We start from the raw sequence: 25,057 nt of genomic DNA on the forward strand, positions 1-25,057 counted from the left end.
ACATAAAGCTAACGTTCCCGACACTGAAACAAATAATAACTTCTTTCCCAGAAGAAGAAGTTATTGCGTCTATAAACCAGGTTAATTTTTTCGGGGGGTATGGTCTTCTGTAAAGCATTTGACTTTATAGCATTTGGCAACGTTCTCAAATGGATTGAGGCGCGATTTTAAAATTTATAACGTAAATTAAAGTGTGTCTTGCCTATACTTTTCAGCGGATTTACTCCGGCAATACCAGGTTTGATACTCGAAATCACAGGATCGGCGCAGCTATTGACTTAGCCGTTCGAACATCAAATATGGCGGTGACGATCTCGATCGGTCTGACAATCATTCTTCCAATTCATGCATGAAGTTAAGATGCTCGACACTAAAATGTATACTAGTTCGTACCACAAAGCACTGAGATATACTCTCGATTGGGCCTGTCAGCTTTTCGTAGGGTAAGGCACAGTGTATGAAGTTGGACTTTACACGAATAGGTAATGTTCTACAACGACTTGACGGCCTGCTTCAACATTCCCACCCCGAATTAAGGTATCTATTGCCAACAGAGTACAGTGCATTTACTATAATATCGCGCTTGGCTTCCGGAGTCACAGGATATATGAATCTATTGACTTTCCATTCCGTATCACAAAGAAGGTGGCAACATTCTCAATGGTATGACCCTCGATCTCCTAATCCATGCATGAAGTTAAGGTTCGCGTCACTAAAATGTATGCAAATTTACTTCTCTGAACACGGAGATATACCTTCGATACAGCGGGATACATTCTAGGAAGGTAAGGCCTTCGGTAATAAGTTTGCCACTATAGCAAAAGATAACGATCTACAAAGATTTGACTCAGTACTTCAAAATTTAGACCATGAAGTGGACCTTCTAGTGCCAAACCCTTCAGCGTGATTTCTCCCGGGATACATGGTTTGCCTTTCGAAGTTACAGGGTAGTTGGACCTGTTAACTTAGCCGTTCGACTCGCAGCGAACGTGTTAGAGCTGAGTCCCCGTATGACACCCGATCATCTAATTCATGTTCGAAATTATGGTGTCCGTTGCAAATATGTATACTAATGCCCTTCTCGTGACACGAAGTTATACACTCGATGCAGCCGGTGATATTCTCGAAGGGTAACGCCATCTGTAAAATGTTTGACTTTATACCGATTGGTAATGTTTTGAAATAGCATGACGTTCTACTTTAATATTCAAACCGAGAATTTAGGTGTCACTTGCCCGTACTGTTCAGTGGTTTTACAACCGGAATATCTGATTATCGGAATCACAGGATATGTTATATGCTATTGCCGCAGGTGTGCAGCTTGGAAAGAAGGTGGTACTGTTCCCGAGCGGTCAGAATCTCGATTTCGCTGTTCCTACACCAATATGTGGAGCCCCTCTGCCAAAATATCTACTGACCTGTGTTTGCGTGAACAATAAGGAAGAGATTCCTCGGCGGATTTGTTTCGCCGAACGCAAGGTATTCGGTATAAAGAATAACTTTATACAAATTGGTAAAGTTCTCCGGCAGTTTCACTCTCTACTATAATTTTCATAACGTGAATTAAGGTGTCCATTGCCTATACTGATCAGCGGATTTACTCCCGGAATACCTGGTATGACTATCGGAATCATAGCATAGGTGAAGCTGTTGACTCAGATGGTCGTCTCTAGAAAAACGTTTCATTGTTCTCGAACGGTTTGAGTTTCGATCTTCAAAATTCATACATGAAATTAAGGCTACAGTCACTCATATGAAGACTAATTTCTTTCTCTGATCGCGAAGTTTTACTCTCGAATCGGCGGAATAGCTTCTCCAAAGGTAAGGCCAACGGTAAAGTGTTTGACTTTATACCAATTGGCAACGCTCTAAAACGGTTTCACGCTCTACTTCAATATTCATACCGTGAATTAGAGTGTCCATTGCCTATACTGTCCTACGGATTTACTTCAGGAATACCTGGATTGACTACCCGAATCACAGGATAGGTGAAGCTATTGACGTAGACGTTGGACACTCATAGAAGGTGGTAACGGTCTCCAACTGGTTGACGCTGGATCATCAGATTCATACATGTTAAGGCGCCCGTCACTAAAGCGATTACAATTTTCTTCCACAGATCACGTAATTGCACTCTCGATGACGCTGGTGAGGTTCGCGCAGGGTAAGATCTTCGGTAAGGCATTTGACTTTTGTACCAATTGGTTGCGTTCTCGCTACATTTTGATATTCACTCCGTGAATTATTGTCTATTGCCAATACTGTACAGCGGATTCACCCCGGGAATACCTGATTTGACTATCGGAATCACAGATTCGGTGAAGGTATTGATTTAGCCGTTCGACTCTCAAAGATGTGCAACGTTACCTATTGGTATACAGTCTACCTTTTCACCGATGGGCGTGCCTTCCGAGAAACTAACCCGGTGTATCGAGAGCATAACTTCGTGCTCAGAGAAGGATAATAGTATAAATTTTAGTGACGGGCAACTTAACTTCATCTCTAAATCACAAAACGATTGTCAATCAGTTCGAGAACGTTGGCAGCATAGTTGAGAATCGAACGCCATAGTTATTAGCTTCACCTATCCTATGATTCCGAGAGTAAAACAACGTATTCCGGGCGTAAATACGCTGAAGAGTACTAGCAATAGATTCCTTAATTCGCGGAGAGAATATTAAAATAGAGCGTCACACCATGTGGGAACGTTACTAATTGCTATAAAGTCAATCGCATTACCGAATGCCTTACGGTTGGAGAAGCTATCCCGCCGTTTCGAGAGTATAGCAACATGCTCAGAGATTCACATTTGTATATATTATAGTGATTTCATCTTAATGTCGTTTAGAAATTAGAAGACCGAGGGTAAATCAGTTAGTGACTACATTCTATGATATTCTAACAGATACGACATTAGCGTCAAATATCGTGCGTTTCCGAGAGTCATACCATGTGTTCCTAAAGTAAATCCGTTGAATAGCGTTGGCAATAGACATCTTAATCACGGTTTGAATATTAAAGTAGAATGTCAATCCATCGGTGAACATTGCCAAATGCTATGTAGTCAAACTTTTTACTGGATAAATTGCCTTCCATAGTCCGAACCAGTTGTTGCGAGTGTCAGGCTTATTGATCACGGAATCCGATCAGTAGACAATTTAAAGAGACGGACACCTTATTTTTATGCGTGAATAGAATCATCGCGAGTCACACCGATGGAGATCGATACAATCTTCTCCTAGAGACGAACTCCTAATTCAATAGCTGAACTTATCCTCAGAATCCGAGAGACAAAAGGGAATTCCGGGTGTAAATCCGCAGAACAGCATTGGGCTTAGTCACCTTAATTCACGGTGTGATTTTGAAAGTAAGGCTTCAGTCCGCTTGAGAGCATTACCAATTGGTACGAAGTCAAACTTATTACTCAAGACCTAACCCTCCGAAAATCTCACCCGCTGTATCGCCAGTATAACTTCACGTCTAGAGAAACACATTAGTGTACATAATATAGATGGTCACATTATACAGAGCATGAATTATACGATCTCGGGTCAAACCTTTGCAGAGCTTTACCACATTCGCTGAGAGTCGAACGGCTGAGAGAAATAGCTTCTGCTATCCTGTGATACGGAAAGTCAAACCAGGTATTCCGAAAGCGCATCCGCTGGACAATATTGGCAATAGGCAGCTTATTTCACGGTATGAATACTATGGTAGGGCGTCAAATGGTTATAGAGCTTTATCTTTTGGTGTGGAATCAAATTTTTTACCGGAGACCTTACCGTCCGAGGAGCCTATCACGCCATAGATAGTGTCCTGCTTGGAGTTGGCGGAAACAAATTAGCAGAAGTTTTAGCAGACGGACGCCTTATTTTCATGCATGAAAAGAAAACACGAGAGTAAATCCGTTCGAGAGCGTTACCACCATCTTTGAGAACAAAACCGGTCAAGTCAGTGGCTGCAACCACCCTGTGATTCCGAGAGTGAAACAAGTCACTTCGGAGTAAATCCGCTGAACTTGATAGGCAATTGACACCGTAATTCACGGAATGAACATTAAAGTAGAGAGTCATGCTGTCGGAGATCATTATCAATTGGTTTGGAGTCACTCTTTTTACGAAGTCCTTACCTTCCGAGTACATAACCCGCTGTATTGATTGTATAACTTCGTGCTAAGAGAAAAAAATTAGTATCCATTTCCAGTGCCGGGCCCATAAATTTCTTGTATCAGTTAGAAGGTTGGTTGTCAAATGGATCGGGAACGTGATCTTTCGTTGAGAGTCCGATCGGCTAAGTCAGGAGCTTCACCTATCCTGATATTCCGGGATTAGAACCTGGCAGTACAGGATTAACTCCGCTGAAAGGCATTGCCAATAGAAATATTAATTCACGGTTCAAATGTTAAAGTCGCACGTCAAATCTTTGTAGAACGTTATTTATTCGTATAGCGTCAAATTTTTTACCGAAGGCCATACCTTCTGAGAAGCCCAACCCGCTGCAGCAAGTGTCTTGCTCAGTGTTTCAAGGTAGCGAATTAGTATCATTTACTCCGGGCATACATGGTTTGACTCTTAGAATATTGGAATACGTCAAGCAATGGACTTAGCCGTTCGTCTCTCCAAGAAGAGTGGTAACGTTTTCGAACGGTTATACCCCCGATCTTCTACTTCATACGTGCAGTTAAGGTGCTCGACACTAAAACGAATACTAATTTCTTTCTCGGAACACGAAGCGATACTCCCCCCCCCCACCCCCGCCCAACAGCCGTTTGTTTTTTGAAGGGTAAGTCTTCGGCAAAACGATCGACTTTATAGCAATTGATATCGTTCTGGAACGGTTTGACGCTTTATTTTAATATTCAAACCATCAGTTACGGTCGTCAACTAACAATACTTTCAGTGTGTTTACTCCTGGCATTCGGGGCTTGACTCTCGGTACTGCAATGGTAGGTGAAGCTATTGACTCAAACGTACGATTCTCAAAGCCAGTTGGCACCGATCTCGAAGGGTTTGACACTCGATATTCTATTCGTATTTGAAAATAATGTGTGCTTCTGCTACAATGAATACTCGTTTGTTTCCTCGAACAGTAAGCATGAGACTCGTTAAAGCGGGTTAGGTTCTAGGAAGGTTATGTATTCGGTAAAAGAATGACTTTATACCAATTGATAATGTCCTCCCGACGATTGACCTTCTACTTTCATATACATAGCGAGAATTAATTGAAATTATCTACTGTTGACAAATATTATTGTGTAAAGTCTGCTGCATTGACATTTTCGACTAGTATTGTGGTGAGCTAATTTTATTGCATATATAATATCAAAATTTGTTCTATTGAAATTTTCTACTGTTGACAAATTTTATTAAAATTTAAAATATAAATCAGCAAATTATTAAGCTTATAGATTGATAATCTATCGATATATTATAAAATAATATTTTATATGAAATTTGATTACCAATTAATTTTATACTATTTAGGGAGTATAAATAATTAATTTCATACTATTTTATTCGAGTAGTATAAATTCATTTACTGTAAATACATAATTTTATAGTATTTTAGTAGTATAAACAATTAATTTTATACTATTTTAGTCGAGTAGTGTAAATTAATTTATTATAAACAATTAATTTTATATTATTTTAATCGAATAGTATAAATTAATTTATTATAAATAATTAATTTACACTATTTTAATGGTATCAATAATATTATACTATTTTAGTCGAGTAGTATAACTAATTAATTTTATATTATTTTAGTCAAGGCGAAAATAATTATAATTAAATTATAATATAGTCCATTAAATAATTATAATTTGAAATATAATTTATTTACTACTTATATGTTTCATTAATTATGTTGTAATAATTTATTTAAATCTATGAATATTAAATAAATGTTTATTAAATGTAGTTTAATAATTGTTTTATTTATTTATGGATACAATATCTATAAGTAAAAAAAAAATTTTTAATATTAATAGGTTTATCAATTCTTTAATTTATTTAGGGATACAAAACCTATAAATATTAAATTAATATAATTTTAATATTTATAGGATTATTAATTATTTATCTTATTTTTAAAATATAAAATCTATAAATATTATAATTTATTTTAATACATTATAGGTTTATTAATTATTTAATTTATTTAAGAATGTAAAATCTATAAATATTATAATCTATTTTAATATTTTATAGTTTTATTAATATTATTTATAGGTTTATTAGTTATTTTATAATATTTTATTTAAGGATAAAATATTAAAAATTTTTAACATTAGTAGGTTTATTAATTATTTAATTTATTTAGTGATAGAAAACCGATAAATATTAAATGAATATAGCTTACTAATATTTATAGGCATATTAATTATTTAATTTAATTAAGAATGTAAAATCAACAAATTATAATTTATTTTAATACTTTATAGTTTTATTAATATTATTCATTTATAGGTATATTAATTATTTTTTGTAATAATTTATTTAAGGATATAAATAATATAAATTTTTTAATATTAATGGTTATTAAATTATTTATAGTAATTTGTTTATAAATTTATAAATATTAGTAAATATAACTTATTTAATTATTATACGTTTAAATATATATATATATATATATATATATATATATATATAATATATATATATACATATGTATATTAATAAAATTTATTATGAGTATAATAATTATCATAAAATTTTAGTTCATAAATAAAATATTTTTTTTCATAAAAAAGAATAAAATTAAATTTATAATTTTAAATAGGCTTTTAGTTATAATTTATAATATAAAATTTGCAATTTTAAGTTATAATTAAGTTTTAAATCGAAATTTCAATAAATTTTTAACAAAATATATAAAATTTTATTATTGTTTTAATAATTAGTTAAGCTAATAAATTTTATATTTAGTTTATATTAAATATTAACATTATATAAAAAAATTTAATATTCAAAATAAATATTTATATAGTATTTAATTTCTATAACAATTAATGAAAATTAGATTGGAAAATTAATTTTGAGAAAGATAAATTTAGAGCCAGCAATAGCGGTTAAACTATTTCTGTAAATTAATAAATCAATTGAAATTGTTTATTTTATATTTGTCAATTAATGAAATAATAATTTCTAGATGAAATTTTTAAATTTTATTTAAACTTAATTTTAAATTAAGAAGATATTAAAAATTTTATTAAAAGCTTGGATTAGGTACGCTTTTACAAAAATAATTAATTATTGAATAACTTAATGTAAATCATTAAAATTAAATAGTATTCCAGTCATTTTATTTATTTAGGAAAACTTGTTTATCAATTTGATAATCCACGATAAGATATACTTAAATATTTTCTTTATGTATCGTTGTTCCTAGATGTATTGTTAATAATAAATTATAAATTTATCAAAATTTGATATAATATAAATTCAAATCAGAATAGAGGAAATTTAAGATAAATTGAGCTATAATAATATTTAATTTTGAATAATTTAATTCTAATATTAATTTGAAGGAGGATTTACCAGTGAATATAAATAATTATTTATACTGAATATAATAAAAAAGATGTACTAATTCCCCGTGAATTTCATTATAAATGGAATACGTCGTAACATAGTAAAAGTACTGGGAAGAGTTTTTAGTTCTTAAAATTTTAAACTTAATGATTATTAATTTTTTTAATTAATATTAAGTTATATATGTTAAGTTTTTATAAAATAAATATTTTACGTTTTAAATTATTGAATTTATAAATTATTTTTTAATTTATAAATAGATTTATAACAATTAAAATTATAATTACTATTAAATGTTTATGTATTTATTTAGAATTAATTATATTTAAATATATAGTAAGTAAAGAATTGAAATTTAATTTTTATAATATAAAATAAAATTTATTTTGTACCTTTTATGTCACGGTTAATTAATTTAATTTAATTATATTTAATTTTCTGGAAAATAAATGAGCTAAATATAAATAATTTTTTGTGTAGAATAAAATTATAAATTTGCAATTAGAAATTATATGCTAATCGAATTTATTGATATCCAGTTTTTAAAAAATTATATTAAATTAAGACATAATTTCTTTTTAATTATATAATTAATATATAATTAAAATATTTATATTTAAAATTTAAGGGACAAACTATAAATTTATAAATCACATTGTAAATTTATTATTTTTTATGTTTATTAATTTAAAAATAATTATTAATAAAAAATATTTAATAATTTGAAATTGAAATTATAGAAATTTAATAATTTAATATAATAATTAGAAAAAAAGATTTTAAATTAATAAAAATTTACTATAGTAATTAAATTAGTATATTTAATATTTATAATTAAGGAGTTGCAAAAACATGACTCTTAGAATTTAATTTAAAGTTAAATCTGCTGAATGAATTTTTAAATAGATGCAGTATATTGACTGTACTAAGGTAGCATAATCATTTGTCTTTTAATTAAACGATGGAATAAAAGATTGAATGAAATATATACTGTCTCAATTATAATTGATTAATATATATTTTTAGTTAAAATGCTAAAATTAGATTATGGGACGATAAGACCCTATACAATTTGATATTAATTTAATAATAATTCATAATATATTTAATTAATACTATTAAATTAATATTTAATTGGGAGGATTTGTAAATTTATTAAACTTTATATTATAATATTTATTAAACTTTCATTTAGGGAAATACTTAAATTTGATATAATAATACTAATTAGAAGAATAAATTACCTTAGGGATAACAGCGTAATATCTATTTAAATATATTAAAAATATAATAATATCTATAAATACAAAATTAATATTTGAACAATAATTTAATGATAAAATAAAACCTGAAATAATTTGAATTAATAAAAATAAACCATGAATTGATCCAAAATTTCATATAATATTAATATTTATAGGTATAATAATATTAATATTTATATACAATATTAATAATATAAATTACTATGTAAAATATAAAATATTAATATTTATATAAAAAATTAAAAAGTAATAAAACATTAAAATTTATATTTAGTTTTATTTATTTACGGTTCTATTACTTTTTAATTTTTTATATTTACTCATATTAATTTACATATATATTTTTTTTATAGTGGATGTTATTTTAACTGAAAAATATGAAGCAACAAATAATATTATAATTATAAAAAATACTACATTAATATTTGAATAAATTTTTTCATTTGAATTATTATTAATAAATAAGTATTTAAATTTAAATTTAAGTTATTAAATAAATATTTTTTTTATAAAATATAATTTATTAATAAATTATTAATTAATAATAATTAAATTATTAATCAATTAATAAATAATCATAGAATATTAATTTTATTACATTTAAATTTTGGTAAAATTAATAAAGTAATAAAATAAGAAAAAATAATTACTATACCTGAAATGTAAATATATATAGATGTAAATAATTCATATATGAAACATACATTATAATCAAAACAATAATTTTAAAAAAATATTCTTATGGAATAAATTAAAAGAAAATAATAAATATGTTGTACGAGAATAAAAATTATTAATTTCTAATATTAAATTTATAATTAAAAGTGATATAATTAATGATGTTAAATTTATTGTTATTATATTTATTATTATTATAAATCATATTTATATATATGTAATGTATATTATGATATTTAATTTAATTTCCAAAAAATTGTTTAGTAGAAACAATAGTTTTTGATACTATAATAATTTTATTAAAAAATTTTTTGAATTTTATTCATATAAAAATATAATTTAGCTTCAAATAACTAATTATTAATTTGCAATATTAATATTTTTATTAAACTATAATAATTGTTGAAATTATAATTATTAATCTAGTGTCTAAATTTATTATATTACTTTATTTTATTAATTATTTTTTAATATTCTTAACTTTAATTGAATACATTTCTTTTACTAATTTAATATATTTAATTTGTAATAATAATAGATGAATATATTTAATATATTTTATTTATTCAGTAAGAGAGGCAATTTCAGGATTATCTTTAATAGTAAGATTAAATTATATATATGGTCATCAAAGAATTAAGTTAATTAGATTAATTAATTATAATTTTTAAATGAATGAATTACTAATTTTATTATTAATATTTTTTTTTGTTTAAAATTAATTTAAATTATTAATTAATTAAATTAATTTATTGTTTTCAGTAACTTTTTTTGTAATGATAAAATTAAATTGATTAGATTTAAGGTTCATTATTATAAATTTAAGCTTAAGGTTTTATTCTGTTAATTTATTAGTTTCAAGTTTATGAATTTTTTCTTTCATTTCTTACCCAGTTAAATAAAGAATATAAATTATGTTCATTAATGAATTATATAATAATGATATTTATATATCTTTTTTATATCTTTAAATTACTTATTTTTTATTTAATGTTTTTAACTAGATCATTATTTATGTTCTTATTATTGATCTTATAATGAAATTGTTATTGGAATAATTGTTCAAATTACATCAATTAAATTATATTTTAATAAATATAAATTAATACATTTATTATTTAAAATATCAGCAATTAAATATGAAGTAAGAACAATAATTACTAATATAATATTATAATAAAATTATGTAAATAAATTAAATTATCATAGTAAAAGGAATTTGAATTTTGAAAAAAAATATATATTTCATGTTGCTGTTTTTAATAATAAAATTAAATTTTATACAATTGAATTTTAAATTCATTGCACTCTTCTGCCATATAAAAATTGTTTAATTATTAAAATTCTACACTCATTGAATGAATGATTTAATGGAGGATAATTTATTAATCATTCTAAAGATGATTGAAAAAATTTAAATAATACTAAACGTTTATAAATTAAACTTTCAAAAATTAAAAATAATAAAAAAATTATTCTATTTAATGGAATAATAGATCCAATTGAAGATAATAGATTTCAGCAATATTGAGAATCAGCATAATCAGAATAACTTCCAGATATTCCTATTATACCTAAAAAATGTTGAGGAAAGAATGATAAATTTACTCCAATAAATATTATTAAAAATTGATATACTAATCATTTTTTATTTATTATTAAACCACTAGATAAAGTATACCATTGAATAAATCTGAAAATAATAGGAAAGACAGCTCCTATTGATAAAACATAATGAAAATGAGCTACAACATAATATGTATCATGTAAAATAATATCAATAGATGAATTAGATAATATATTTCCTGTTAATCCTCCAATTACAAATAATAAAATAAAACCTAAAGATCATACAATAGAATTACTTATTTCAAGTTTTGAACCATAATATGTTGCTAATCATCCAATAACTTTAATTCCAGTAGGAACAGCAATAAGTATAGTTGCTGAAGTAAAATAAGCACGAGTATCGACATCCAATCCAATAGTAAATATATGATGAGCTCAAACAGTAAAACCTAAAAATCCAATCCCTAATATTGCATAAATTATTCCTATATTAACAAATACTTCTTTCTGTCCACTTTCATTTATAATAATTTGCGAAATTAATTCATAACCAGGTAAAATTAAAATATAAACTTCTGGATGACCATAAAATCAAAATAAATGTTGATATAATACAGGATTTCCTCCTCCGGTTCCGTTCTGACCGTCGAGGCGAACGGACGTGCGGTAAGCGAGCTGTCGCTCCTTGTCGATACGGCCAGTGTCGGCATATTGTTATATGTGTTCAGTCCGACTATTGGAGGTGCCCGTGTTCGGGCAGGAGCGCAGTAACCGGTGCCAGGTGCCTGTCGTCAAGGTGCTCGGGTGAAGGACTGATTTTCTCCGCGTTCCCGTAAGGAGGTCTGATCGCAGGGACGGGGCCGAAATCCGCCCTGGACTTGTGCTGGGACAAGGATGAGTCGCGAGTGTGTGTACAGGAGACAGCGCGAGTGCTCCGGGTGCTGAGTGTAACTGGTGTAATATAAGTGCACGTGGCGCGTCGCAGAAGGGCGGCCATTGTGCAGCGTGACGTCAGGAAGAAGAAATCCATTATACACGGCGGCGGACTCTCGAGCGCCAGTTAAACGGTGCGAACAGGGAGCCGGGTCTAGGGTGACCGGATTGGCCGGCCAGCCTGCGTGTGCGTAGATTTCAGTGGCTGGCGAGGCGATGAAGCCAGCTAGCTATAGCGAGCGGCGAGTGCGTGCCGGGCCACCAGCGCCGAGCGCTGGGGTCTCCAAAGGGGTGGGGATGAGTCGGGGAACTTCCGTCGCGGCGAGCGCATCGTCCGAGAGCCGGACGAGTGCTGTCGCGGGTGGTGGAGCCCGCACGGTGGGGGTAACCGGGCCGTCACTCGGGCGGCTACGACCTAGATGTGCGGACGGCGGGCTCCATCCGACGGCCGACGAAGGGAAGACGGCGTTGCGGACGAAAGGCGATGCGAGGATGGAGGACGCGGTAGCTGGAACGGCTGCCCTGTCCCTACGCGCGACGATGGGGGACGCGGCGTCGTCATCAGAGTCTGACTCCGACCGCTCGGCGCTGTTGGCCCTGGGGACGGCCGGGGCATGCAGCAATCGGGCAAAGAAGAGGAGTCGGGTGTATTACACCACGGAAGAGGACTCCGAGGAGGAGGCGAACGTGAGTTCGCGTACAAAAAACACGAGTGCCGCCGAAAAGGCGAGAAACACGCAAATGGGGAAATACGCGGCAAGCTTCTAAGCACTTACAACGGCTGAAATCGAGCGGCGTATGTTGGAGGAGGCCGACAGGGTCGAGAGGGTGGCGACCACGTCGTCCAAATTGATAGGCAGCAACGTCCGCATTCTTCGGGCGGCTGCCCGTGCTATGATATCGGGGTGCGCAGTCATGCGTCGCACTGACAGCTACGGGGTTGCCCCTCTCCGGCCCTCATCGAAGCGGGCGTTGCGGCCGTCGTAAAGGCCGCCCGGGCGGAGTGCGCGCAGACGGCCTCCGAGAACGCCTCCCTTCGCGACGAACTGGCGGAGGTTCGTAGGCAGCTCGCCGAGGCTAACACTCGAGCTGCCTGGGGGATCGTACTGGCGACCCGCGGTGCCGACGGCCGCGGCGACGTCGTTCGAGTTTCGCGGCAGCAACTCGATCGCCATCCCGTTGGAACAGGGACCTGCGGCGACAGGGGCCCCAAAGACGCTTAAGAAGAGGAAGAAGACGGAGCGCGCGCCGTACGAAGGGGCGAATGCGCGGACGCTGATGCCGGCGCTCCCGGGCAGAAGGCTCAAGGAGACAGGAGAATCGGCGGCAGCCAGGCTGGCGCGAGCGACGGCTGCGACAGCTGCGCCGGCCGCCAAGAGCTATGCTGCGGCGGCGGCTCGGGAGAGAGTGGGGATACAGCCAGCCCCACCACTGCTCACCACCGGCGTGGCGACTCCACAATGGGCCAAGGTGGTGGGGAGGAGAGAGCGACGAGGCCACGCGGCAGCAGCCCCCCACCCTGCGCCGCCCGGCTCGGGCCGCAAGCCGAAGCTGGCCAGGGCGCCATCGAGGGCTGCCGTAGCCATTATACTCCAGAAACCCTCGGAGAGTGGGTATGCCGAGGTCATGACTGCGGCGAAGACCAGGGTCCGGCTCGAGGACTTCGGCATAGACTCGCTAAGGATGAAGCGAGCAATGACCGGGGGCCTCCTCCTGGAGATCTCCGGTCCTGAGAGGGAGACGAAGGCCGCAAGCCTTGTTGCGGCCCTCAGGCCTGCACTCATGGACAAGGCTGTGAGGATCTATCAGCCGTCCAAGACGGCGGAGGTGAGGCTCTACGGTCTGGGGGTATCCACCAGAAGAAGTGTCCGCTCGCCTCCGCTAGGAAAATTGCCGAGGCCGGCAAAATTAAGGTGGGGAGGGCGTCCGCCCGAGTTCAAGTGCTGGAGCAGAGGAGGCTCCAATGCTTCATGTGTCTGGAGTTCGGGCACGGGAGGGCCAAATGCCCGACTGAGACGGGCCGCATCGAAGTCTGCTTCAGGTGCGGCCAGATGGGCCACAAGCAGGCGGCCTGCGCGGTCTGCAGGGACCTTGGCAGACCGTCCAGCCACAGGCTGGGGGGAAAGGCGTGTGCCCCTCCAACGACGAGAAGAGGAGCCGCGGCCAAGAAAAGGATGATGGACCCCCCCCCCCGCTGAAGAAGGGTCGAAGAGAACGACAACAACAACAGCAGAACTGGAATGGAAGGAGAAAACGGAGACGGGAACCATCACCGCACCCATCGCCATGGAGATGGCCCCGGAGGAGGGGAGTGAGCAAAACCTGATGGCACAGGCGCTCGCGGAACGGGACGTGGCCCTGGCGGTGGTGGCGGAGCCCTACCGCGTGCTGGACAATCCCAACTGGTACGGCGACCTGCGCGGCCTGGTCACAGTGGTGTGGAGGGGTACGTCGAGAAACCCCTCCGCGGACCTGCCACACCGCGGAAATGGCCACGTGGGGATTCGGTGGGGCGACGCTGTGGTGGTGGGATGCTACGTCTCGCCCAAATGCACACTCGCGCAATTCGAGGACTACCTGGATGAGGTGAGAAGAGCGGTGGTCGTCCGGGTGTCTAATCGTCCTCTGCGATTTCAACGCCCACGCGGAAGCGTGGGGATGCCGGCGGACGAACGCGAGGGGCGAAACGATGCTCGACTGGGCTTCCGGGCTGGACTTGAGGATTCTGAACCGGGGACGAGCCAGCACGTGCGTGAGGCCAATGGGTGATTCCGTGGTGGACATCACCTTCGCTACGCCGGCCACGCTGAAGAGGCTCTCCACATGGAGGATGGACGCGGCGCTGGAGCTCCTGAGCGGCCATATCCCCATCCTCATGCGGTACCGCGTCCTGGGCCCGCTCCGGTGCTCCCGCGGCGACGACGAAGAGGACGTCAAAGAAGACGCAAGGGGAACGGCAAGAGGATCCGCCAGGAAAAGAAGAGTAAGAAGAGGAGCGATCGACTCTGCCCGTCGGTGGCAGCTGCAGCGCATGGACGAAAATGCACTGCTGGCTGCGGTCCACGTGGCGGACTGGCCCTCTAGCCCGGCGGGAGACGTGGAGGCACAGGTTGCGGAACTGCAAAGGGCCGTGACCGAGGCCTGCGACGTTTCCATGCTAAGGGCATCGAAGATGCCGCAGAGGTCAGTGTATTGGTGGAACGAAAGGCTGACGGTACTCCGTGAGAGAGCGAACCGGGCCCGCCGCCGATACACCCGGGCCAGACGCAGGGTTGGAGCCACTTTGGAGGAAGAGGTTGTCTTGCGGGCGGACTACCGAAGAGCCGACAAGTCCCAAAAGAGCACGGGCCGCCAAGTGGAACGAGATCTTGCAGACGCTGGATCGGGACCCTTGGGGTCGTCCGTACCGCGTCGTGCTGGGTAGGATGAGGGGATGGGCTCCGCCGCTCACCGAGAGCATGGAGCCGCCTTCGCCGAAAGGGTCTTCGACGCCCTCTTCCCCGGGTCTCCCGGGGCGGAGTGTCAGTCGGAGGAAGCCCCGAGGCCGGCGACGTCGGATGGACCGACGATCTCGGGGTAACAACCGAGGAACTGGGCAGGGCGATTGGAAGAATGGGCGCGAGATCCAAGGCGCCGGGACCCGACGTGGTCCCGGGACGCGTCTGGGTACTCGCGGTGAATGTCCTCAGAGGTCGCATTATGGCCCTCTTCAACGAGTGCCTGAAGAGTGAAGATTCCCGTAGAGGTGGAAGAGGGCCAAGGTGGTATTGCTGCCGAAGCCTGGCAAGTCCCAGCAATCTCCGTCGGCGTACAGGCCGATCTTCTTGCTGGTCGAGGGCAGAAAACTGTTGGAGAGGGTGTTGGCTCGTAGACTGACTACCCACCTCTCAACGGTAGGTCGGGATCTGGTCGGGGTCGATTCGGTTTTAGGCAGGGACGGTCGACCATTGAAGCTCTCTTGCGCGTCAAGTCCCTCTCCGAACGGGTTGTTCGACGGGGTGGGGTGATGCTGGCGGTCGGACTCGACATCGCCAATGCATTCAACGCCTTGCCCTTGACCGCTCTCAGATCTGCACTGGTTCGGCACCGAGTGCCGGATTACCTGTCAGCGGTGATTCGTGACTACCTGTCCGGCAGGTATTTAGAATATCCCGCAAGGGACGGCACTGTCAGCCGAGAGGTGTACTGCGGGGTCCCACAGGGGTCGGTGCTGGGCCCGATCCTGTGGGACTTAGCGTTCAACGAAGTACTACACGCCGCACTCCCGGCCGGGGTAAGCGTCACGTGTTACGCGGACGATACCCTGGTCGCGGCGAGTGGGAAGGGCTACGAGGAGACAGCCCTGCTCGCCGAAGAAGGGGTGGCCGTAGTAGTTGGGGTCATAGAGCGTCTGGGACTCCGCGTCTCCCCGGAGAAGGCCCAGGTCATTTGGTTCCACGGCGGGAGGAAGGAGCGGGTAATACCACCCGCAAGAGGAATAGTCAGCGTGCGAAGAAAGGCCGTCCAGATCGGAGAAAAAATGAAGTACCTCGGCCACGTCCTGGACGGCCGATGGACCTTCGAGTACCATTTCGAGGAGCTCGCCCTCCGCCTGCAGAGGACGGGCGTAGCGCTGTGTCGGCTGCTGCCCAACGTAGGAGGACCGGACGAGAGGGTGCGCCGACTGTCGCACGAAGTGGCCGCCGTTCTGGGGGGCCTCCCACCGATGGACCTGCTGGCGGCAGCAGCAGCGCGGACCTATGGGCTCCTGCGCCGCTACCGCGGAGGGAACCCCGGTCCAGGACCGGAGGAACATGATGAACTCGAGGAGAAGAAAAGGAAGATCCGGCGGTCCGTCACGAAGAGGTGGCAGGGCCGGCTGCGTAGGCCGGGCAGCGCACGCCACCGGGCCGTCGGACCCATCGCCCCGGTCCTGGACGACTGGATGAGGAGCGGCAGCAGGCGGACTTTCCGCCTCACAAAGGTACTCTCCGGGCACGGATGCTTCGGGGAGTACCTGCACAAGATCGGGAAGGAGGTGACGCCAGGGTGTTGGCACTGCGAAGCGGGGGCTGACTCCGCGCAGCACGCCCTGGAAGAGTGTCCGGCTTGGACGCCGGAGAGTAGGGAGCTCCAACGGCTCGTAGGTTGGGACCTCTCGCTCCATGCTATTGTACCCGGCATGGCTGCAAGCGATCGAGTATGGCGAGCGGTGGCCTTCTTCTGCGAGCAGGTCATGCAGCGGAAGGAGGAGGCGGAGCGGAGTCGCGAAAAGGGGACCCAGATCCGCGGCCGAACCGGAAGAGGACAGAGCGCGACGCAGGCTCGTCGCTCCGCAAGCCGGTGTTAATCCGACGCGAGGAGGAAATCCCGGATAATTGTCCGGTGAAGAACCTCCGACGACGAAGCGAGTCCCCGCCTCTACGCCTGCCCATCGATCGGAGGGGACCACGGGCGGTCGGCGGAGGGACCGACCGTCGAGGGATCGCGGTCCAGGGAGGTGTCGGTGCCGCGCGAGTGGTCTCGCGGCACCGCCGAAGAAAGAAGTGGCCTGGGCTGGGGAGCCTGAAGAGGAGCCCAGCGAGAGCTAGGGCAGTCGCGAGGAGACACCGGTGTCTTAGGTTCGCGAGAGCGTTGCCCGTTATCTCGGGCCCTCCTTGTGCGAAGAGGATGGACCACCGTATGGGGTTTAGTGGGTAAGAATCCCACAGACCCCCGGCCTGCCCCTCAGGTGGCCGGGACATCTTTCGAAGATTCCACCTGCGACAAAAAAAAAAAAAAAAAAAAAAAAAAAGGATCTCCTCCTCCTATAAGATCAAAGAAAAATGTATTAAAATTACGATCAAATAATAATACTGTAATAGCTCCTGCTACTACAGGTAAAGATAATAATAATAAAATTATTGTAATAAAAATAGATCAAGGAAACAAAGGTATCTTATCTATATCTAATCTAAAATTTTTTATTAATATAATTGTAGCCATTAAATCTGAAGCTCCTAAAAGTGATGAAATACCAGATATATGTAAATAAAAAATTGTAAAATCTACAGAAGGAGATGAATGAAAAATATAATTAGATAAAGGTGGACATACAATTCAACCAGATCTAGATAAAAAATTTATAATTCTTCGAGCAAATCATAATAATAATGAAGGAGGTAGTAATCAAAATCTAATATTATTTATTCGAGGAAATGATATATCAGGTGATCTGAATATTAAAGAAATTATTCAATTACGAAATCCTCCAATTAAAAGAGGTACAATTATAAAAAAAATTCTAGAAATGATTGATATATAAAAAATCAATAAACTCTATAATTTATTACTAGAATTTAAATTAATTATGCTAATTCTATTAGATGGTACAATCTCAAAAATAAATCACTTTAAAATAATATTTCATAACAATAAAAATAATAAATATGAAATATATATTAAATATACAAAATATATATATTTATATCTTAAAATTAATTTATATAATTTATTTAAAATTATAGTATACTATAATTTTCCACAATTAAATTATACGATAATTTCCAAAAATTATTTTAAAATTTTTGAAACTAATAATAGTAAATAAATTTTCATAAATATCTTATCAAAATATTCCTTTTACCATGAATATTATTATATATATATATATATATATATATATATATATATATATATATATATATGTATGTATGTATGTAATAAATTATTATAAATAATTAATAAACCTTTAAAATGTTAAATGAAATTATAACTATCAATATTTACAAATTTGCAATTTTAAATAAATTATTTCAATATAATTAATAAACCTATAAATATTAAAAGCAATATTCATTTAATATTTTTAAGTTATATATCCTTAAATAAATTAAATTAATAATCCTATGAAATATTAAAGTAAATAGTTCTTAAAGTTTTATAGGTTTTGTATCCGTAAATATATTAAATTACTAACAAACCTATAAATATTAATGAACTATGTTCATTTAATATTTATAGGTTTTATATCCTTATTAAATTAATAAACCTACGAAATATTTAAATAAATTATAATACTTATACATTTTCAATTTTTAAATAAATCAAATAATTAATAAACGTATTAATATTATACAATTTTTAATATTTATAGGTTGTATATACTTAAGTAAATTAAATAATTAATAAACTTCATTAAGTAAATATTTGTTTAATATTCATAGATTTTAAATAAATTATTACAAAATAATTAATAAACCGATAAATATTGAATAAATCACATTTTGAAATTTACTTATATAATAAACTAATATAATAATTTAATTATAATTAAATTCTACTGAATTAAAATAACATAAAGTTAATTATTTATACTACTAAAATAGTATAAAATTAATTATTTATAATAAATTAATTCATACTACTCCTATAAAATAGTATGAAATTAATTATTTACATAAAATTAATTTATAATACTGGACTAATATAATATAAATTTAATTATTTAAAATAAATTAATTTATACTGCCCGACTAAAATAGTATAAAATTAATTATTTATACTACTAGAATAGTGTAAAATAAATTATTAAATATATATTTCATATAAAATATTATTATACAATATATCGATAGATTATGAATCTATATGCTTAGTAATCAGCTTATTTATATTTTCAATTTAATAAAATTTGTCAACAGCCGAAAATTTCAATGGAACAAATTTTCATATTAAATATGCAAAAAAATTAGCTCACCACAATACTAGTCGAAAATATCAATAAAGCAAACATTACAGAAAATAATTTGTCAGCAGTAGAAAATATGTATACAACAAATTTTCATATTATATATACATGAAAATTAACTCACCACAATACTAGTCGAAAATATCAATGGAACAAATTTTACGCAATAAAATTTGTCAGCAGTAGAAAATTTCAATACAACAAATTTTCATACTATATATGCAATAAAATAATCTCACCATAATACTAGTCGAACCAGATAGTCCGCGTCTGAACCCGCTGAACAGTATTGGCATTAAACACTCAACTTCATGGTATAAATATTAATTAGCAGAATCAAACCGTTGTTGAACGTTCCCTATTTCTATATGGTCAAACTTTTTACCGATGGTCTTACTTTCGGAGAAGCTAACCCGCTGCATCGAGATTATGTCTTCGTGTTTAGAGGAGCATATTAGTATACACTTTAGACACGGGCACATTAATTTCATGTATGAATTCTTAGATTGAGTGTTAAACATATCGAGAAAGTTACCACCTTCCCAGAGTGCCGAACGGCCATGTCAATATATTCACGAATCCTGCGATTCCGAAAGTCAAACGAAGTATTCCGGGTGCAAATCCGCTGAACAGTTTTGGCAATAGGCAGCGTAATTCACGGTTTGAATATTAAAGTAGAGTGCCAAACGGTTTTAGATCGTTACAAATTCGCATAAAGTCAAACTTTTACCGATGGCGTTAACTTCCTCGAATCTCACCGGGATCATCGAGAATATAACATCGTGTTCAGAGAAAGGAATTAGTCTTCATTCCAGTGAAGGGCAACTTATCTTCATGTATGTATTAGAATATCGATGGTCTATGCGGTCGAGAACGTTGCTACCTTCTGTGAGAGTGGAACTGCAACGTCAATACCTTCACCTACCTGCGATTCCGACCGTAAAACGAAATACTCCCGGAGCAAATACGCTGAGCAGTATTGGAAATAGTCACCTTAGTTCGCGGTTTGAATATTTAATTAGAGCGTTAAACCGTTTGAGAACCTTACAAATTGGTATAAAGTGAAACCTTTTACCGAAGACCTTACCCGCCGAAAATCTAACCAGCTGTACCGTGAGTACATCTTCTTTTCCTTGGAAAGCAATTAGTATCCATTTCGGAGACGAACACCTTATCGTTGTGTATGAATTAGATAGTAGATGGTCAAACCTGTCGAGAACGTTGCCATCTTCTGTGAGAGAAGAACCGCTACATTAATACCTTCACCTATCGTGCGATTCCAACAGGCAAACCAGGTATTCCGGGTGTGAATCCTCTGAAATGCATTGGCCATTGGCACCTTAATACGAGGTTGGAATATTAACGTAGAGAGACAGATAGTTTGGGAACGTTACAAATTCGTATAAAGTTGAAACTTTTCCGAAGACCTTACCCACCGCAAAGCTAACCGGCTATATCGAGAGAGTCTCATAGTGTTCTCAGAAGAAATTAGTCTCCATTTCGCAGACTGGAACCTTAACGTCATGTATGTATTAGAAGGTCGACGGTCAGTCCACTGCAGAACGCTGCCACCGTCTGTGTGAGAAGAACCGCTACGTAAATACATTCGCCTATCCAGCGTGTCCGACAGTCAAACAACGAATTCCTTGAGTAAATCCGCTGCACTGTATTTACAATAGACTCCTTCAGTCCCGGTTTGAATATCAATGTAGTGAGTCAGACCGTTGGAGAACATTACCAAATGGTATAAAGTCAAAATTTTTACCGGATACCCCACCGTCCAAGACCCCAACCCGCTGTGGCGAGTGTCATGCTTAGTTCTCACGGAAACAAGTAAGTAGACAATATAGCAGAAGTACACCGTATTTTTAAATATAAATTAGAAGATCGATTGTCAATCCCCTCCAGAACGTTACCTCCGTCTTTGTGAAATAGCACATATATCACAATAGATTCACCTATCCTGTGGTTCCGTGATTCACACTAGGAGTATCAGGAGTACATCCGCTGAAGGGTATTGGCGATGGACTCGTTATATCACGGTTTGAATATTGAAATAGAGAGTCACACCACTTATGAACGTTACAAATTGCTATAAAGTCAAACGTTTTACTGATGTCCTGGCCATCCGCGAACATCGCCCGATTCATTGAGAGTATAACATCGTGTTCATAGGACAAATTGGCATAAACATTAGTGACGAGCTCATTAACTTCATGTATGAATCAGAAGATCGGGTGTCAGACCGTTCGAGACCGTTACCAAGATATATGAGGTACGAACGGCTAAGTTACTAGCTTCACCTATTCTGAGATTCCCAGAGCCAAATGTGCTATTCGTGGTGTAAATCCTCTGAATGATTCCGAAAATAGACGCGTTAATTTACGGCATGAGTATTAACGTTGGGAGTCAAATCGTTGGAGAACATTACCAATTGTTATAAACACATTCCTTTTAATAAATACGTCTCCTTCCGAGGACACAATCCGTTGCACGATGTGTCCTGCCTAGTGTTCATGGAAGCAAATTAGAAGTCATTCAGCAGGCTGACACCTTATTTTCATGTATAAATAGCAAGATTGAGTGTCAAACCGTTGGAGGTCGTATCCACCATTTTTGAGGGGCGTACAGCTATGTCAATAGATTCCCTACGCAGTGATTCTGAGAGTCAAGAGAGGTGTTCCTGGAGTACGTACACTTAACAGTATTTGCAATAGATACCCAATTTCACATTATAAAAATTGAAGTACAGAGTCAAACTGTCGAAGATCGTCACTTATTGGTATAGAGTCAAACATTTATGGGAGACCTTACCTTCCAAGAACTTATCCCGCTGCATCGAATATATAGCATAGAGTTCAGAGGTATAAATTAGTGTACACTTTAGTGTCGGGCACCTTAATTTGATGCACGAATTAGAACATCGAATGCCAAATTGTTCGAGAACGATGCCACATTTTTTCAGAGACGAACGGCTTAGTCAATTGTTTGGTCTGTCCTATGAGTGCGAGAGCCAATCCAGGTATTGCGGGATTAAATGCACTCTACAGTACTGGCAATAGGTACCATAATTCGCGGTTTAAATTCAAAATAGAGAGTCAAGCTGTTGGAGGAAATAACAAATTGGTATAAAGGCATACTATTTATCGAATACGTTACCTTCCAAGAACCGAACCTGTAGCAGCGATTATCATGCTCAGTGCTCAGGCATTTTGGCAGACGGACAACTGTTTTTCATGTACGAATGGCGAAGTCAGGTGTCGATCCTTTGGAGTACGATCCCACATCCTTTGAGCGCCCAACTGCTGAGACAATAGGCGCACTTTTCGTGTGATTCCGAGGGACAGATCAGGCATTCCTGGATTCGATGCGCTGTACATTATTTTTAAAGAAAACCTTTAACCGCGGGTTGAAAATTAATGTAGAGCACCAATCCGTTTGATAATGTTTCCAGTTGGTGTAAAGTCAGACGTTTTACGGAAGGCCATAACCTCCGAAAGCCCAGCGCCCAGTATCGAGAGTATCACATGGTGTTCAGTGGTAGAAATTAACATACATTTTATCAGGCGCACAAGTAGTTTTCATGTAAGAATAACAAAATCGAGGGTCAAGCAGTTCGAGAAAGTTACTACCTTCTTTGAGAATCGAACGGCTAAGTCAATAGCTTCATACATTCTGTGACTCCAAAAGTCAAACCAGATATACCGAGAGTAAATGGGCTGTACAGTATTGGTAAAAAATACCCTAATTCGAGGAATGAATACTAAAATAGAGCGTCATAACCGTGTCAGAACATAACAATTGCGATAAAGTCAAACGTTTTACCGAATGCCATACCGACTGTGATGCTGACCCGTCGTATCGAGAGTATAGCTTGGAGATTCGTGAAACACATTAGTATACACTGTAGTCATGTCGTCTTATATTCACGTATGAATTTGAAGATCGATGGTGAAACCGTTCGAGACCGTTACGACCATCTACGTGATTGGAACTGCTAAGTCAGTAGCCTCAGGTGCCCTGTGTTTCCGATGGGCATACCAGGTATTCCTGGAGTAAATCCGCTGATCAGTATTGGCAATTGACACTTTAATTCGCTACTTGAAACCCAAAGCATAGTGTCAAACGGTTGTAGATTGTTACCAATTGGAGTAGAATCAATATTTCTGCTTTGGGCCTTAAGTTCAGAGAACATAACTCCCCGCATCGAGTGTATAATTTCGTGTTTCGAGAAGCAAATTACGATTCACTTTAGTGGCGGTCAACTTAATTTCATCTATCCATAAGAATATCGCGAGTCAAGCCGGGCGAAAACGTTATAACCTTTCCTGTGAGTCGCACAGCTAATTCAAAAGCTTTACTAATCCAGTGATTCGGAGAGTCAAGCTAGTTATCCCGGGAATCAATACGCTGAAAACTGTTGGCAACAGATACGTGAATCCGCGGAATGTATAGTAAAGTAGAGAATCAATCCCTCGGAGAACATTACCAAATGGTGTAAAGTCCTTGGTATTCCGAATACCTTACCTTCTGTGAACCTAACACGCTGTATCGATTGTATATCTGCGTGATCAGAGAAACATATTTGTATACATTTTAATGACGGGCACCTCATTTACATATATGAATAGAAGAACCAAGAGCAATGCCTTTCGAGAACGTTACCGCCTTCTTTAAGTGTCGAACGGCTATGTTAATAGCTTCACCTGTCCTGTGATTCCAAGAGTCAAACCAGGTAGTCCGCATCTATACGCGCCGTCCAGTATTGGCATTTGGCACGCAATTTCACGGTATATATATATTAAAGTACAAAGTCGCAAGCTTCTGCAACATTACATATTGCTATATAGTCAAACTTTTTACCGAAGGATATACTTTTCCAGAAGATACCCCGCTTCATCGAGAGTACAACTTCGTGTTCAGAGGATCAAATTAGTACACATTCTAGCGAGGTGGACCTTAATTTCATTTTGAGTAGGAAGATTAAGGGTCAAACCATTCGAGAAAGATACCTCGTTCTTTGAGATTGAAACGGTTGTGTTAGTAGCTTCATACATCCTGTGGCTTAGAAAGTCAAACGAGATATTCCTGGAGTATGCTCGCTGCACGGCATTGGCGATAGATATCTTAATTCGAGGAGTGAATATTGAAATAGATCGGTACACCTTGTGGGAACTAACAATTGATATAATGTCAAACATTTCACCCGATGCCTTACCGTCCGAGAAGATAACGAGCCGTATCGAGAGAATAGCTTCATGTTTAGAGAAGCCAAATAGTATACAATTTAGTGATGGCATCTTAAATTCATTTAAAAATTAGAATATCGAGATACGAAGCCTTCGAGAGAGTAACCACCTTGTGTC

General features: G+C 37.8%; 1 pseudogene; it reads right to left on the reverse strand.

Annotated features, from left to right (window-relative positions):
* Positions 1–10,780: 10,780 nt before the first annotated feature.
* On the reverse strand, positions 10,781–22,885 carry LOC143220050 (cytochrome c oxidase subunit 1 pseudogene; annotated as a pseudogene).
* Between the last annotated feature and the right edge of the window lie 2,172 nt (positions 22,886–25,057).

Source organism: Lasioglossum baleicum, unplaced genomic scaffold (assembly GCF_051020765.1).
Source record: "Lasioglossum baleicum unplaced genomic scaffold, iyLasBale1 scaffold0144, whole genome shotgun sequence".
NCBI lineage: Eukaryota > Metazoa > Arthropoda > Insecta > Hymenoptera > Halictidae > Lasioglossum > Lasioglossum baleicum.